We start from the raw sequence: 19,612 nt of genomic DNA, 5'->3' as shown, positions 1-19,612 counted from the left end.
TACCGTTATATGGGGGCTATACCAAAACGTGGACCTATGTCCACAACTTTTGTTATATAAGTTTATTGACACTTAAGAACCCTAAATGTCAAATTATAGCTAAATCGGTCTGAAAATGTAGCTAAAAACATCAAAATACCGTAAATCGGGGGGTACCGTTATATGGGGGCTATACCAAAACGTGGACCTATGTCCACAACTTTTGTTATATAAGTTTATTGACACTTAGGAACCCTAAATGTCAAATTATAGCTAAATCGGTCTGAAAATGAATCTAAAAACGGCAAAATACCGTAAATCTGGGGGTACCGTTATATGGGGGCTATACCAAAACGTGGACCTATGTCGACAACTTTTGTTATATAAGTTTATTGACACTTAAGAACCCTAAATGTCAAATTGTAGCTAAATCGGTCTGAAAATGTAGCTAAAAAGGGCAAAATACCGTAAATCGGTGGGTACCGTTATATGGGGGCTATACCAAAACGTGTACCTATGTCCACAACTTTTGTTATATAAGTTTATTGACACTTAAGAACCCTAAATGTCAAATTATAGCTAAATCGGTCTGAAAATGAATCTAAAAACGGCAAAATACCGTAAATCTGGGGGTACCGTTATATGGGGGCTATACCAAAACGTGGACCGATAAATGGTCTCTCTAACATACAGTGCTGGACATATCAATGGAAACTTTTTCAACTAAACTAAATAATTTTTGACTAAATTAATTTATTCCTTAGCTAGATATACCTGAATATGTTTGCATAAAATTAAATATGCAGGTATATTTGGCTAAGGAATAAATGTACTTAGTCAAAAATTATTATATTTAGTTTTCTGAAAAAAGTTTCCATTGATATGTCCAGCACTGTATGTCCCAAACATATTTTGCAGCAAACATATATTTGTTTGCAAGCAGTCCCAAACATAACATATGTTTGTGTAATAATTGTTCCACACACATCCCAGATGGGACAAGGGAGACTACTCTCATATCAATGAGTGCACCCCGATTCTTATTAGCTCAATGATATGGGACCTACTGTTTATCGCCGATTCCGAACTGCGTGTCTTAAGACACCACTTGTAGAGACGTTATACATGGCTGAAATACTCAGGAAATGTTGACAATTGTCTGATGTTGCTCGACCGGGGAATCGAACCCACGACCTTCAGCGTGCAAGGCGGGCGTGCATACCATTGCACCACGGTGGCACCCACATATGTTTGTGTCCTGCAAACAAATATATGTTTAGGTGCAAACAAATACAAACCCAAAAGCTACAGAAAAACAAACACATGCACCAGTGGGCGCGTTCTGAGATCAAGGGAGCGTAAACACATTGAAAGGTATGCTCACTTGCTCTCAGCACATTTATAAATGGTGTTGTTTTATTGAAAGGCATAGAAAAAAAACAAAAGCACAGCAGACACATAGGCACATACAAAATACCAAAGAAAGACAAAACAAACTTTAATAAAAGAAAAAACTGAATGAAATAACTTATAAAAAGTCGCGCTTTAAAAAAGAAAAAATATATAGAAACATTGTTGAACGCTTCTCCTTAGCTGTGATATAAAGCACATTTTCTTCAAAGTTCAAATCATCAGCGGGAAATCGGCATCTGGAATCAAATGTGTATATAATTAAATAAATAAGTACATCCATATCTCAAATATATATGTATATGGTAATATTCAAAAAAGTTTTACAATCGTTGAAGTTGAGGTTCACCATTTAATAAGTCGCGAACTGTTAATATATTTTATAAAATATGAATACATTTATATATATTGAAGTGTTTTAGCTACGATCTCATAATATGGACCATAAAAAATAATTTTCGTGGAAGCTGCGCTGGTGGTAATATAAAAAAATGGGAAAAATGTGTTGAAGTTTACAAGTTTTTTTGTGTTCTTTCTTGATTTCTGGCCAAACCACGGAAAATTCAAACCTATGCTCAAAGAAAGAACTAAAGAATACCCCTTAGGCAATATGGTTCTAGTGTATGACTTTTCGATATATACACTGTATCCCCCTAAAATCGATGCTGACATTTTGAAGTTTTGATTTCAGTGTTTTTCGAATTTTTCTTATAATTAGATGGTGCAACTAGATAATAATCGAAACTAGTTTATAGGATTGCAGAACTCGCGATTCCACGTCGTTCGATGTATATCTCATGAGTGTGCTCCGTACAGCTTCCTAGTAATAGAAGTCCAAAGGCGAAAATTTGGTCCGTAAATTTTCTGAAAAAACCTATTTTTTGGCTTTAAAATTTACAACTGTCGTACAGGTACCCCTGAACCCCGCGTGATTTCAGTTTTTTTACGTGCCGGATCTAATGAGCTCTTCCGCGGTCAAATCCATCCACTAAAACGCCGGATATATATACCTTGAAAGTAGGAAAATCTGCAAAAATATATTTTGACAATTCCGCGAATTGAACCGCGATTTTCTTTGATTATTTTTACATAAATGTAATCCTTTATACGCGATTATTATATTTGCCAAAAAGGTGTGTCACAAATTACAAAGATTCGGGAGTAATATCCCTATTTATCCCAAAATAGAATGTGGTGGCACATCCGCAGTTCTTGACTAATCTGTCTAAAATAATTTGTATTGACGTATTTTTAATAGGGGGCCATTGAAATCGGATGCACCTTATAATCATATGCACATCGCGTAATTTTTGCCCACTTGAAGGTTTTTTGAATAGTAAGATGCAACTGATGGCACACTTTGGCCGCTGAATGAAACATGGGAAAATCCATGCATATTGATAGACATGGACTCCCTGTATCCGAAAAGCACATGCACCCCAACTGATTTCAACGGATTCGCGAATTACACGCCTTTTAATTTTTGTGTTTTTTCTTTGGTTGTTATTTCAATATTACTCTCTACTTCTTATTTCTATAGCTTATCACAGAAAGCAAATATACTTTCACGATGACTAATTACTTTTCTCGTAGAAGTTTAGGCAAAATACTTCAGGATTTGGATCGAAATTTAGCGAAATAATAGCATAACTCCCAACATTTATTTTTCAAATTTTTCGTATTTAACCAAAAATATATTTTTGAAATAATTTCCAACAATAAGTTTCCGTTCTTTGTTGTTGCTGTAATATGCAAGTTATAAACGCGATCTTTATAATTTTGGTCTCACATTTTTCTAGGCGTTGTCTAGATTCTGTACGTATTTTTAAATTATTTTTTTAGAGATTTTTTGGACTTTGATTTAGAATAAATAAAATTTATTCCAAGATTTCTTCAATATTTTTTGATTTACCGCGAAAATAAAAATAAATTTAGCAACTATTTTAGCATCTACGGATAGATATCACATTCTGCTAACGATTCATATATACATGTTCTTATTACAACTCAATAGGAATTTTTAAATATTTTTTCTTTACAAGAGAGTAAAACCGCATATAACTTTTGAGTGCAGCATCCAATTTTGTGAACGCGAACAGATTTGAAACCACGATTTTTTTCTTAACCCATGTACCAAAAATGGCGGATGTGCTCGCCAAAAAAGTTTTTAATTTTTTTTCTATGTAATTGTAAAGGAAATTTGAAATTTACCATATGTATGTATATGAAAAATGTATTGATATTAAATAAGATTTCGTCCTTGTCCAATAAAATATTTTCATTCACCTTTTTTCAATTTTAAAATGTATTGGACATTTAATTTACTTAAAAACACAATTTCTGTAAGAAAAGACAAAACACTGATTTATTCACTTGCACACTTTACCGTCTTTAATCAACGATTTTCTCTATAACTCCGCCGTTGCGAGAGCCCTGTTGTTACTCTCTTTGACAAACATCCTCTCTCCACCCAAGAAAAATATGTTCTAACATAAAAAATGCCAAATGCCAGGAAATTGAATTCTTACAAAGTATACATGATGATTTCAACCTCCACAAGAAACTAAAGGAATCCGTCGGTGTATATAGAAAGAAAATATCTAATCCAGTTTTAATTAACGAAAACAATGAAGCTGTCTTTGACTTGGATGGAAAGAAGCAGATATGGGAGGAATACATTACCAATCTTTTTACTGATAACGAACGATCACCTTATGGAGAGGTTTTGCAAATTTCAAGAAGGGGAACACCTATAACACGGAACGAAGTTGAATGCGCTATAAAATGCTTGAAAGATAAAAAGGCTACAGGACCGGACGAAATCCCATCAGAATTGCTAAAGCTTATTGATTCCAATAACGTAAAACTATTAATCAACCTTTTTAACCACATATATAACACTGGAAACTATCCAGAAGAATGGCTCAAATCCACCTTCATCGCAATTCCCAAGATAAATAATGCAAAGAAATGCAGTGACTTCAGACTCATTAGCTTAATGGGTCATGCTTTGAAGATATTTCTAAAAATAATTCATAGCAGAATATATACTACATGTGAAGCACACATGGGAAATACCCAATTTGGGTTTAAAGAAGGAATGGGCACAAGAGAAGCATTATACTGCATTCAAGTTGTAACACAGAAATGTAAAGAAGCCCAGAAGGATGTGTTCATGTGTTTTATTGACTATGAAAAGGCATTCGACACCGTCAAACATGACAAATTGATAGAAATCTTGAATACTATTGGATTACCAGAAAACGAACTCCAGTGCATTAAAAGTCTTTATTGGAATCAGTCGGCACGAATTGACGTAAGTGGAGAACCCACAAAAGAAATTGCCATATCAAGGGGTGTTAGACAGGGATGCCTTTTATCTCCCCTGTTATTCAACGTGTATTCAGAGAAAATATTCCAAGAAACACTCGAAGGAGAAAACATCGGAATCAGAATTCATGGGAAACTAATCAACAATATAAGGTATGCGGACGATGCTACGTTACTGGCAGGGAGCATATCCGGTCTACAAAAACTAGTAGAGAAACTGGCACGTGTAAGTGAGAAATATGGTCTTAAAATCAACATGAAGAAGACGAAGTATATGATCATTAGCAGAAAAAATCCCCATGCTGAGGTGAACTTAAAAGTACAAGGTACACAAATAGAAAGAGTGAGAACCTTTAAATATCTTGGGATGTTAATAAACGACAAATGGGATCCCTCGAAAGAAATAAAAAGTCGAATAGAGATGGCGCGAGATGCTTTCTGTAAATATAGTAAAACCCTGAAAAGTCATGACATAAATATAACAACAAAAATACGTTTCATAAAATGTTATGTTTGGTCGGTGCTGTTATATGGAACAGAAGTTTGGACGCTCAAATCCTCTGATGAAAGAAAATTGGAATCCTTTGAAATATGGATTTACCGGCGAGTACTGAAAATACCATGGACTGCGAAAATTTCTAATGACGAAGTACTAAGAAGGATGAATATAAGCCGGCAATTAATAACAACTATAAAAAGGCGCAAAATAGCGTATCTGGGACATGTATTAAGGAACAACAAATACATAATTTTACAGGCAATTCTGAAGGGAAAAATTGAAGGAAGACCAGCTAGAGGAAGGAAAGAAACATCCTGGCTCAAAAATATCATGGACTGGACAGGTTATACCAACGAAACCGACCTGCTGAATGCTGCAAAACACAGAGAGCTGACAACCATTATACAATAAGATAATAATTAAAATGTGATAAATATTGAAAAAAGATGTATTGTACGATCACTTATATCCGGATAACGGATGAGTAAATAAAGAAGAAGAACATAAAAAATATGTTGATACCCAAACATATGTATAAAATTGAGATATGTTACAAAATGTTGCTAACATATATTTGTTTGGATTCAAACATATATTTGCTTGCAATCAGTCCCAAACAAATATTTGTTTGGATCCAAACATATTTCTAACATATATTTTTCTGCGTGTATATCTGGAAGACAAAAAACAAAAGTGCAAATATGTGCAGGATGTTTTGATGGAAATTGGTATAAAAAACTCAAAACCACAACTCGATCTTGCAATTATTTTCATCATATATTGTGAAAATGGACCTTGAAAGAAAGATCAAGAAGTACGGACATCAATTATTAAAGAACGCACACTTCATTGGTGGCACTGAATATCTTAAATACATTTCATATACCTTTCATTACAATTACAAAGAAAATATATTTAAAACCCGTTGTTAATTTTGGATATTGTCCTAGTTTTATAAACAAATTATAAATATATTGAGACAAAATTCAAATTCCAAATAGGGTCACTATGACTTGTTTTTATACCCATTTATTAAACAAGAAACGAATATATTTTTTCATAACTACGTGCAATACTTTACCCTATTTAGTGTAAATTGATATTTTTTTTCCGATTTTTGGCCAGGTTTTCGAAAAATTGGACACTGTGCATTGTCCAGATTCAGTAGATATGTTCAATTATTTTTTATGGGGCAGAATGTTGTTAACGATTTATGCGTACTTTTTCTCATAAAAATAAATAAGATATTTTTAAATACTATTTCTTCATATGTGAAAAAAACCGCTATAACTTTTGCGCGCATCGGCCAATTTTGTGAACGCGAACGGATTTGAAACCAAAATTGTTTCCTTGACCTTTAGACCAACAATCGTAGATGTGCTCGCAATTTATTTTTTTCAAATGTAATTGCAAAATAAATTTGGATTTTTCCATATATACATATATGGAACACATGTCAAGTTACGTAGATGACAAAAGGAAACGTAAATTATTTGCCCTGATAAATAATGCCCTGGGCTTAAAACACACACAAGGTGAACAAATAGAACTATCGCCAACATGAGAAAAACCCGCGAAATATATGTTGACACAATACTAAAACTAAAAGTAAACCTCTTAAAAATGTGTCAGTGTTTTTCATTAATTGGTAAAGAAAGGGGAAGCGCAATACCAACCCGTGTCCCAAAATCAACAACAAACTTGAGATGAGAATATGCAGGTGACAGTTTCACTGCAAGAAAAATATTAAAGACAACTATGAATGTACTGCTTGGAGATTGCTTTTCAGGGAAAGTGACAGCAAATTTCGGTGTCAGTATAAATCGATACTTTAAAAAAGGATACATACATCAATTGACTGATAAATACAGCTTAAAGAAACACATGTCCCAAAACGTGGAACTACATTGATAATTTTACTTATTGAGATGGTAATAAAATAACATCTGTTCACGAAGCAGAATCTAGAATTGAATTCTTAATCTAGGTATTAAGAATCTGATCTACTCCAACATATACAAAGATTTGAAATGATTGCTTTCCATGCATCACCCCCTATAAAAATACTGACACTTTCGTACTCTTCCTTTCGTTAAGTCTTCTTTTATTCCATTTTTATTTTCACTGTCTTTCACCAACTGTGTTTGCATAAAATCTGTTAAGATGTAAATCAGTATTGTGAAAATAAATATAGATCGTATATCCTAAACGTTAAAAAGTTTTTATATTGCTTAAATTTTGTATATTCTAAAGGCGATATTGATAATGTTATTTCATTCGGCAAAAGAAAATCTGAAAATGATACAATCAAGATAAACACTTTTACCAAAAGACTTTAGCTTTGCAAAAGATACGACTTCCCATAGGGATTCTACATGGTCTTAATTCCCTTATGTGTTCACACAAACTGAGTCTATTAGGAAGTGAGACCATCTAGAACAATGCCAGTGATTCCACATTACAAATGATTGTGGAAATTAGTATGCTCGTGGGTTTATTTGTCAAATACTTATATGTAAATTTCATAGACATTGTTGTTAAAGTGAGAAAAGAATGCCAATGTGTAAACTAAATATTGAAAAGCAACGTGAAAGTTTTTTTGTGCCTTTCTAAATTTAATTTAATGTAAAGCTTTGATTACGTACCAATGATAGTTTAGGTTCAATGAATTTTCTTATCCTAAGGAGATCAACTGACATATAACGGGACAATTTTTTCACATTTTAGTTGGTTTAATAAAAAGAAGTGGGGTTTCAGCTAAGATTTTATTGCTAACATTTTGGTATACTAACCATTGGAAATACTAGTAAATTTATTTCACTCGACCAAACAGAGCCAATAACAAATTTTTAAATTCTAATCCGACAAAATGTGTTAAAGAAACCCAATTTGTATATAAATGCTTATGTTTTGCACTAGTTGCCAATTCTAGTCATGATTTGAGTGGAAGACAGTCACAGAGCACCTAACGGAATTTTATTCGATTAGCAAGCGAAAATACCCTGTCGTCGATCTCAGATGCGAGGGCTGAACGATAACTATCTGACCTAACAAAGAAATCGCGAATAATATTATCATCAAAACTAGCTTTATTGTTTTCTTAAGTAGTCTCCAGCATGATTTATAAGCACTCGGTGCCAAGTGTTCATGCTATATCAAATATTAGTTGGTGAAAGAAATGCCCAAGGATGCCTCTATCTCACGGTATATAACATCCTAGCAAAATAAATTGGAAGTACTGCAATCTAGGCTAGTTCTTTCACGGCATGTTTTTATGTAGTTCAAACGGAGTCGTGAAGGAGGCACTCCTTTCTTACATTTTAACCGCATTTGGATGCGATCCAATGCATGACATCCTCTCCTTACATTTTAACAGCATCACTCCGTTCGATACATTTTACAAGCAGTTGCTTAGTGATCCCTAGCAAGCAAGCCAATTTGTAGATACCTACAACTACAGGATTTTTTCAAAAATAAAAAAAGTGTGCATAAATTTCTAACATTTTTACATAAAACTAGCAGACCTGGGCCGCGTTGCTGGCCCGTCGTAATGAGTTTTAATGACAACTTTTTATCGACTTCATGCTTGAAAATTCAAAAATAGGTATTTTCTACCTCACTTCTTCGGTCTATTGTCAAACCGAGAAGGATTTTTTCTCTGTAACCTTTCTTTTCTCTTACGGACTTTGTCGGATTTTTCGCCAATTTATGCTTTTTAGGATTTATTATCGTCCATGTCCCTGTATTTAGCGATCTAATTTTAAAGGTTAAAAAGTGGTTAAATCGAATTCTCGCTTATTGAGACTTTTCATGGCTAATGGACCGTAGAACCTCACCATTCAAGTAAATTTGTAAATATATAGTATTTCTTGACAACCACAGTTGTCTCGAAAACTAATTTGCAACCCGATGCACTCGATTATAAAATCGATTATAAAATAATAGGCCCCGAAATTCGTCTACAAATATATAACATTTTGGACCACGGGACATTCCTCAACATTTTCTGAATATTAGGTTCAGTAGTTTTGGAAAAATAATGTTTTGAAAAGAGTGGGAGTGGTCATCTGTTTTCTAGATATAACATATTAAAAAAAGTAGGCCAGGTCCAGTATTTTGGCTCCAAATATGTACCTAGGGTGCACACAACTTCATTGCCTACCAAAATGTATGCTGAAACCGATATAATCGTACATTTGGCTTATATATAGCGTTTAACAGAAAGGCATGGGGAATGTACCCCACCTCTTCCGAAATTCATGATATATACATAACAACGGCATACATTGAGATTTTGTCGCAAATTTTATGGAAATCCCTTCAGTAGTATTGGAGTTATGACACATTTAAAAAAACAGGTGTGGTCGGGCCTAAAGGCCCTAAAGAAGTACCTAGATTGTAGATTAATCCGTAAATTATTAATCCGATACATGCATAATTTTTGCGAATATAACGTTTTTTAAAAATATCGCATAGGGGAGGTACCCCGCTCCCTTTGGAATTCAATAAAATATATAACCTGTTTTCGGGGGGCGTGGTAAACTTTTCTTTCCAAAAAACCTAAGTTGGGTTATGACAGCATTTGATTTTTATTCATAAAGGTAAGGCGTTTTTTTCAAATATGCCCCCTTCAAAATTCAAGAAAATATGCCCGTACATTCCCTGACATTTTCAGGAAAATCGGTTCAGTAGTTTTGTAGATGTAACATATTTTAAAAATTGGGTGTGGTCAAGTCATTGGATCCTAAAAAAGTGGGTAAGATCTTCCGAAAAAGATACATTCGTAATTATTGTAAATATAATATTTTTAAAAAAATAGTTTTTTCAGTAGTTTTTGTAGAAATGATAAAAATTAAAAATTGAAAAAAGTGGGCGTACATTTTCTTTACATAAAAAAATATCGAAATCGGTCCAGCCGTTCTCAACTGATGCCATGACCAACGAACGACATTTGATTCTTATTTTTAAAGGTTTAAACAAATCGCGATTTCCTTGAAAATCCCTTCAGTAGTTTTGTAGATATAACCTAATTAGAAAGTGCGCGTGGTCGAATCTTAAGTCCCAAAATAAGTACGTAAGGTTGGAGACACAATCGCTATTGACTGCCAAATAAATCCCGAAACCGATACATTCGTATTTGTTGCAAATATTGCATTTTTACAAAAATAGGGCATAGGGGAAGTACCCTCCCGATCCGAAAGTCAAAAAATATGTAGCCTATTTTTATCGGGGACCAACCCTGTACATTCGCTGAAAGTTTCAGGAAAATCGATTCAGTAGTTTCGTAGATATAACATATTTAAAAAAGTGGGCGTTGTCCAGTCTTAATGCCCCAAATAAGCACGTAAAGTCGGAGACACAATCGTCATTGACTCGAAAATTAATTTTCACAGCGATACATTTGTAATTGTTGCAAATATTGCATTTTTACAAAAATAGGGCATAGGGGAGGTACCCCGCCCGATCCGAAATTCAACCAAATATATAGCCTATTTCAACCGGGGGCCATCACTCTACGTTCCCTGAAAATTTCAGGAAAATCTATTGAGTAGTTTCGTAGATATAACATATTTATAATAGTGGGCGTGGCCAACTTTTCTTTGCATAAAAACCTAAACTGGACTATGACTAACGTTTCCACAAAAAATTATCCAAATCGCTCCAGCCGTTTTCAACTGATTCAATTACCAACAAACGACAATTGAGTTTTATATATAAAGATAAATTATGTTGTATTATTTTATGTTGTAGATCTCCCTGAAGATGAAATTCAATGAATTTCGAAATATTGGAATTATTATGACATACATGAAAAAACTTTGACCTCAAGCTCGAATACATTGTTTTTATACCCTCCACCATAGTATGGAGGGTATATTAAGTTTGTTTTTCCGTTTGTAACGCATTGAAATACTCATTTGCGACCCTATAAAGTATATATATTCTTGATCAGGGTAAAATTCTAAGTCGATCTGAGCACGTCCGTCCATCCGTCCGTCCGTCCGTCTGTGGTAATCACTCTAGCATCCACAAAAATGGAGATAGGACGCTGAAATTTTGGGAAAATGCGTCTTTTGTTTGCAGGCAGGTCAAGTTCGATGATGGGCTATATCGGTCCACGTTTTGGTATAGCCCCCATATAACGGTACCCCCCGATTTACGGTATTTTGACGTTTTTAGCTACATTTTCAGACCGATGTAGCTATAATTTGACATTTAGGGTTCTTAAGTATCAATAAACTTATATAACAAAAGTTGTGGACATAGGTCCACGTTTTGGTATAGCCCCCATATAACGGTACCCCCCGATTTGCGGTATTTTGACGTTTTTAGCTACATTTTCAGACCGATGTAGCTATAATTTGACATTTAGGATTCTTAAGTATCAATAAACTTATATAACAAAAGTTGTGGACATAGGTCCACGTTTTGGTATAGCCCCCATATGACGGTATCCCCCGATTTACGGTATTTTGACGTTTTTAGCTACATTTTCAGACCGATGAAGCTATAATTTGAAATTTGAAGTTCTTAAATGTCAATAAACTTATGTGACAAAACTTGTGGACATAGGTCCACGTTTTGGTATAGCCCCCATATAACGGTACCCCCCGATTTGCGGTATTTTGACGTTTTTAGCTACATTTTCAGACCGATGTAGCTATAATTTGACATTTAGGGTTCTTAAGTATCAATAAACTTATATAACAAAAGTTGTGGACATAGGTCCACGTTTTGGTATAGCCCCCATATAACGGTACCCCCCGATTTACGGTATTTTGACGTTTTTAGCTACATTTTCGGACCGATGAAGCTATAATTTGACATTTAGGGTTCTTAAGTATCAATAAACTTATATAACGAAAGTTGTGGACATAGGTCCACGTTTTGGTATAGCCCCCATATAACGGTACCCCCCGATTTACGGTATTTTGACGTTTTTAGCTACATTTTCAGACCGATGAAGCTATAATTTGACATTTGAAGTTCTTAAATGTCAATAAACTTATGTGACAAAACTTGTGGACATAGGTCCACGTTTTGGTATAGCCCCCATATAACGGTACCCCCCGATTTACGGTATTTTGACGTTTTTAGCTACATTTTCAGACCGATATAGCTATAATTTGACATTTAGGGTTCTTAAGTGTAACTAAACTTATATAACAAAAGTTGTGGACCTAGGTGCACGTTTTGGTACAGCCCTAATATAACGGTACCCCCGATTTACGGCATTTTGACGTTTTTATCTACATTTTCAGACCGATTTAGCTATCAATTGACATTTAGGGTTCTTAAATGTCAATAAACTTATATAACTAGTGGACATAGGTCCATGTTTTGGAATAGCCCCCATATAACGTTACCGCCCGATTTCAGGTATTTTGAGAATTTTACCAACAAGTTTTAACCGAATTATCTGTAATTTGAACATTTGAATTTCTTATTGGTCACCACACCTCTCCACCAAAAATTGTCAAGAAAGCCCCCATATAACGGTACCTCCCGATTTTCAGTAATTTGATGATTTTAGCTACAATATTAAACCGAACTAGCAGTAATTTGACATTTGAAGTTCTTAGTGGTCACAACACCTCTCCATCAAAATTGTCAACATAGGTCCATGTTCGGATATAGCTCCCATGTAACGGTACCTCCCAATTTTCAGTAATTTGGCAATTTTAGCTACAATTTTTAACAGAACTAACTGTAATTTGACATTTGAAGGTTGTAGTGGTCACCACACATCTGCATCAACAATTTTCAACAAAGCCCCAATATAACGATACTTCCCAATTTTCGGTACTTTGAGGATTTTACTTAAAATGTTTAACCGTACGTAGGTCCATGTTTTTGTATAGCCCCAAAACAAACCTCCCGATTTTCCGTACCTTAGCTTTATTTGTTTGACGAACTTTCTGTAATTTGAAATTTAAAAGTCAACAAAAATTCTGCAACAAAAATTGTTCATTTAAGTTCATATTTTCGTATAGCCCAGATACCTCCGAACTAGCTGTTAATGACATTTGAAGTTCCCACGTTATGTACCGATTTTCGATATTTTGAGGATTCTAGCTAAATTTTTTAACCGAATCAGGAGTTATTTGACATTAAAGGCTCCCATCAAAAACTGTCAACATAGGCCCATGTTTTATTATAACCCCTATATAATAGTACCTCCCAATTTCTAGCCCACCAAAAATTGTCAACAGTTAGATATAGGCACCATAAAAAAGGCCTCCCGAATGAAGCATTTTATGTACATTATCTGACATTTTAACGTACTCACTTAAAGCTGGGGACAGGAATGAATATTTTATGGTGGAGGGTATGAAAAGTTCGGCCCGGCCGAACTTAACGCTTTTTTACTTGTTAACATTCAAAAAGGTCGAACAAGAAACTAAGAACGTTTTTACTTTGATATAAAATAAAATTCTATTTGAATTTTCGCCCCGTGCAGCTACAAAATGTCTGTCTATAATTGCGGCCTAAAGTTTAAATGAACGCAACAACGACACATATAGCTTGATTGCTTTATGTTGTCAAGATGTAAAGATTAGTATACCAAAATTAGCGGTGTTACTTAAATTTGGTGCAAAGCAAACTTATAATACCCTTTCCACATTGCGGGTATTTCCTTCCAATCTAAAACGACATGTTGCAGATAATTTCAGAAAGAAAAGTAATTAGAATGTTGTATATACGAGTACACTTTATGCCCTGTCATTCCTCCTAACACCTAATTCTGTATATAGGAATGTTGACATTATTTGCAACAGTAAACAGGTATCGCCCATTAATCTTTTTCTCTGACATTTAGAATGACTTGGTGTAAAATTAACATCTGCAAGTGTAAAATACATACAACAATTGTAACTGCAACAAGAACAACTCTGAACATTAGCAGCAATGATGTTTGTTGCAATTGTTGCTACTGCCACAAGTACACAGATGCAACACAGTTACCATTAGGCATTTGGTAAAGTGTCAAATGGACACTAACATGTCGTTTGGTGTTCTTTATCAGAGAACTTCTCACAGAGTCCTTCTCATCGTACATTCGTATAGAAAACTTTGTGTAAATATTTATTTTCACTTTGGGATAAGAGTTTTTGCTGCATGGCTAAACCCGACAATGCTTAAATAGTAGAAAAACACGAAGAAGACTTATTGCCAATTCATGTTACATTTCATGTTACTTGCTATTTGTTTTCTTTATAGTAGTGGTGTTGGCGATGCTGCTACAGTTGTAACTTTTCATGGTAGATTTGAAATAGTAAAACATCTTTCTGAGTGAAAGTAAGAAAAACAGAAAACAAAAACCAACACGAAATATTTTCGTTGGATTTGTAGTTCATTTCATGATATTCGAAATCCACTAAATCAAATAATCCACACCAGATCTATTTCTTGAAGGGTGTAATTTTTTCGCCCGCGTCCACTGCTCTACCATTTAACTTGGCATTAAAAATTAACTTTGCTTGTAATTCTAGACACATACAGAATTCTTTATGCATTTAATTCGGCAGAGGGTTTAGTTGGTGTGGCATTACAAACAATTTAGAAACTTGCTTTTATATTTTACTTAATTTGACTGAAAAAAGAGTAGTTGGCTGAGTAACTGTGATAATATTAGATAGGACAGAAAAGTAGAAAGCAATGGGAATAAGATGAATGATGATAGAACATATGTGGAAGAACGAATATTTCCATTGATTTGTTCCAAAAGAAAAGGCAATCTTTTTGGGGCTTTATGGATTCTTTATTTTGTGTTGTGCCTTCTAGAAAAGGAGTACTAATGGGTTTTGGTAAAAGTGACTACACACAAATCAACTTACTGACCCATTATTTTAACAAAGGCATGTAGCAGAGAAAAGCTAGTTACTTTTGAGGTGAATATGTGTTTAATTTCAATTTCAACATACTTTTCATTTTTAATTTGCTTTTTCCTGATTTGTAGCCAAACGCTCAACACAGAGCTACATGTGCGAACATTATGGATTGTTTATACGCTTTATGTGCACCACTAAATTCTCGTAATTTTGATAACAATTTTTTTTTGGCGACGGTGATCATTGAACTCGGTCCGACTACAAAATCAAGAGCTGATTGCTTAGTTATTAGTAAAATAAGTAGCTTTATCTTGTAAAGTCAATAATCCACTACAAAGTCAGACAACCATTACACCGTTCGCAGTCTGAAACTAAAGGGAAAATAGTGTAAAATGTCATTTAAAATGTTTCATTTTCTCATCCTGTTGACCTTTCAATGCACAACATGCTGTGGTGTCAGTATATGGTTTGTTCGTGATTTTTTTTTTAAATTTGTTCGTCTCGCGCAGTTTTATAGAATAAAATGTTTTGTATTTGTTGAAGAATTTCATGTTAATATATTAACAAGTAAAAAAGCATTAAGTTCGGCCGGGCCGAACTTTTCATACCCTCCACCATAAAATATTCATTCCTGTCCCCAACTTTAAGTGGGTACGTTAAAATGTCAGATAATGAACATAAAATGCTTCATTCGGGAGGTCCTTTTTTATGGTGCCTATATTTAACTGTTGACAATTTTTGGTGGGCTAGAAATTGGGAGGTACTGTTATATAGGGGTTATAATAAACCATGGGCCTATGTTGACAGGTTTTGATGGGAGCCTTTAATGTCAAATAGCTCCTAATTCGGTTAAAAAATTTAGCTAGAATCCTCAAAATATCGAAAATCGGTACATAACGTGGGAACTTCAAATGTCATTAACAGCTAGTTCGGAGGTATCTGGGCTATACGAAAATATGAACTTAAATGAACAAATTACAGAAAGTTCGTCCAAAAAATAAAGCCAAGGTACGGAAAATCGGGAGGTTTGTTTTGTGGCTATACAAAAACATGGACCTACGTTTGGTTAAACATTTTAAGTAAAATCCTCAAAGTACCGAAAATCGGGAAGTATCGTTATATTGGATTAAGTAAGCAGTTTAAAAACAAAGCCACATCTCGTCAAACAAAAATAACGCTCTACAAAACACTGATACTACCCGTGCTGATGTATGGCTCCGAAGCCTGGGTACTTGCGCAAGCAGACATGGCAGTGCTTGGTGTGTTTGAGAGAAAAATTCTTCGAAAGATCTATGGACCAATCTGCGTTGACGGTGAATATCGACGTCGCATGAACCACGAGCTGTATCTGCTATACAACGACATGAATATTGTTAAACGTATCGAGATGCAGCGATTGCGTTGGCTAGGCCATATCAAAAGAATGAGCGATGATGAACCCGCTAAAAAGGCGTATGAATACATGCCACATGGCGGTGCACGCAGAATTGGCAGGCCAAGGAATAGATGGCGCAAACAAGTGGATGATGAGATGACAAGGCGCGGTATTCCAGTGTGCAAAGCAACAAATAGAGAGGAATGGAGATCTCTTCTTAGTTCGGCCTATAGAACAAATGTTCTGTAATGGGCCAGCTAAGTAAGTAAGTAAGTATCGTTATATTGGGGCTATGTTGAAAATTGTTGATGCAGTGTGTGGTGACCACTACAACCTTCAAATGTCAAATTACAGTTAGTTCTGGTAAAAATTGTAGATAAAATTGCCAAATTACTGAAAATTGGGAGGTACCGTTACATGGAAGCTATATCCGAACATGGACTTATGTTGGCAATTTTTGATGGAGAGGTGTTGTGACCACTAAGAACTTCAAATGTCAAATTACTGCTAGTTCGGTTTTATATTGTAGGTAAAATCATCAAATTACTGAAAATCGGGAGGTACCGTTATATGGGGGCTTTCTTGAAAACTTTTGGTGGAGAGGTGTGGTGACCACTAAGAATTTCAAATGTCAAATGTTCAAATTACAGATAATTCGGTTAAAACTTGTAGGTAAAATTCTCAAAATACCTGAAATCGGGCGGTAACGTTATATGGGGGCTATTCCAAAACATGGACCTATGTCCACTAGTTATAAAGGTTCATTGTCATTTAAGAACCCTAAATGTCAAATTATAGCTATATCGGTCTGAAAATGTAGCTAAAAACGTCAAAATACCGTAAATCGGGGGGTACCGTTATATGGGGGCTATACCAAAACGTGGACCTATGTCCACAAGTTTTGTCACATAAGTTTATTGACATTTAAGAACTTCAAATGTCAAATTATAGCTAAATCGGTCTGAAAATGTAGCTAAAACCGTCAAAATACCGTAAATCGGTGGGTACCGTTATATGGGGGCTATACCAACACGTGGACCTATGTCCACAACTTTTGTTATATAAGTTTATTGACATTTAGGAACCCTAAATGTCAAATTATAGCTACATCGGTCTGAAAATGCAGCTAAAAACGTCAAAATACCGTAAATCGGGGGCTACCGTTATATGGGGGCTATACCAAAACGTGGACCTATGTCCACAAATTTTGTTATATAAGTTTACTGACACTTGAGAACCCTAAATGTCAAATTATAGCTAAATCGGTCTGAAAATGTACCTACAAACGTCAAAATACCGCAAATCGGCGGGTACCGTTATATGGGGGCTATACCAAAACGTGGTCCTATGTCCACAAGTTTTGTTACATAAGTTTAATGACATTTAAGAACTTCAAATGTCAAATTATAGCTTCATCGGTCTGAAAATGTAGCTAAAAACGTCAAAATACCGTAAATCGGGGGTACCGTTATATGGGGGCTATACCAAAACGTGGACCTATGTCCACAACTTTTGTTATATAAGTTTATTGACATTTAACAACACTAAATGTCAAATTATAGCTACATCGGTCTGAAAATGTACCTAAAAACGTCAAAATACCGCAAATCGGGGGGTACCGTTATATGGGGGCTATACCAAAACGTGGACCTATGTGCACAACTTCTAATATATAAGTTTATTAACACTTAAGAACTCTAAATGTCAAATTATAGCTACATCGGTCTGATAATGTAGCTAAAAACGTCAAAATACCGTATATCGGGGGTACCGTTATATGGGGGCTATACCAAAACGTGGACCTATCTCCACAACTTTTGTTATATAAGTTTATTGATACTTAAGAACCCTAAATGTCAAATTATAGCTAAATCGGTCTAAAAATGTAGCTAAAAACGTCAAAATACCGCAAATCGGGGGGTACCGTTATATGGGGGCTATACCAAAACGTGGACCTATGTCCACAAGTTTTGTTATATATGTTTATTGGCACATAAGAACCCTAAATGTCAAATTATAGCCAAATCGGTCTGAAAATGTAGCTAAAAACGTCAAAATACCGTAAATCGGGGGGTACCGTTATATGGGGGCTATACCAAAACGTGGACCGATATAGCCCATCATCGAACTTGACCTGCCTGCAAACAAAAGACGCATTTTCCCAAAATTTCAGCGTCCTATCTTCATTTTTGTGGATGCTAGAGTGATTACCACAGACGGACGGACGGACGGACGGACGGACGGACGGACGGACGTGCTCAGATCGACTTAGAATTTTACCCTGATCAAGAATATATATACTTTATAGGGTCGCAAATGAGTATTTCAATGCGTTACAAACGGAAAAACAAACTTAATATACCCTCCATACTATGGTGGAGGGTATAAAAAATAACTTACAAAGCTAGGATATTCAAATTTCGTGAAGTGTTGGCCTACATAACGGATATTAATATTAACACACATTTGTTTGAAAAAAATTGCAGTATGTTTTCAAAGAATTTTTTAGTATTTAACTTTTCAAGGACTTTTTGATGCGCTCCTTATCCTTGAATGCAATGCAATGAGTACAAGTATTTAAAATATTTTTTTGAAAAATGTTGTCCTTTGAAATTTAAATGTCCTTTAACACGTTCGCGGACGCAAGCAAATTCAGAGAGGTGAAAAAAATGACACCCAATTATTTTCGAAATTAGTTTTTTTGTTTTTATTTATTAATTATTGATTGTAATTATTATTTTTTATTTATTATAGAATGTGTCTTGTTGAAATAAATCGTATTATGTATATTAATCACCAAAACTTAAGATTGTATACAAGTAAATTAACAAAAATTGGCTGACAAGGTGAATGCTATAGCATTCACGTCATTTTGCATCGGAATGCTATAGCATTCACGTCCGCGAACGTGTTAAAAGGTCAACAGGATGGGAAAACGAAAAATCTTAAATGCCATTTAACTCGATTTTGTCTATAGTTTCCGACTTATATAGTCCGGTTCATGTGTAACCAATTTTTTTGAGAATTGTCAGACGGTGTTATCTTTCAGTTTATATAGAAAGTAGTTTGTTAACACAACTTTGTAAATTTTTGCTGGCTTTGTATAACGTCTTCCGTTTTTATACCCTTAGCCTTTAGGCTAGATGGGTATATACACTTTGATACGAAAAATGTCTGTCTCTCTGG

This window comes from Musca autumnalis, unplaced genomic scaffold (genome assembly GCF_047663935.1).
Source record: "Musca autumnalis isolate F117 unplaced genomic scaffold, ASM4766393v1 scaffold_2, whole genome shotgun sequence".
NCBI classification, from domain to species: domain Eukaryota; kingdom Metazoa; phylum Arthropoda; class Insecta; order Diptera; family Muscidae; genus Musca; species Musca autumnalis.
The sequence above is the reverse complement of the archived record's forward strand: the minus strand, read 5'-3'. Positions refer to the sequence as shown.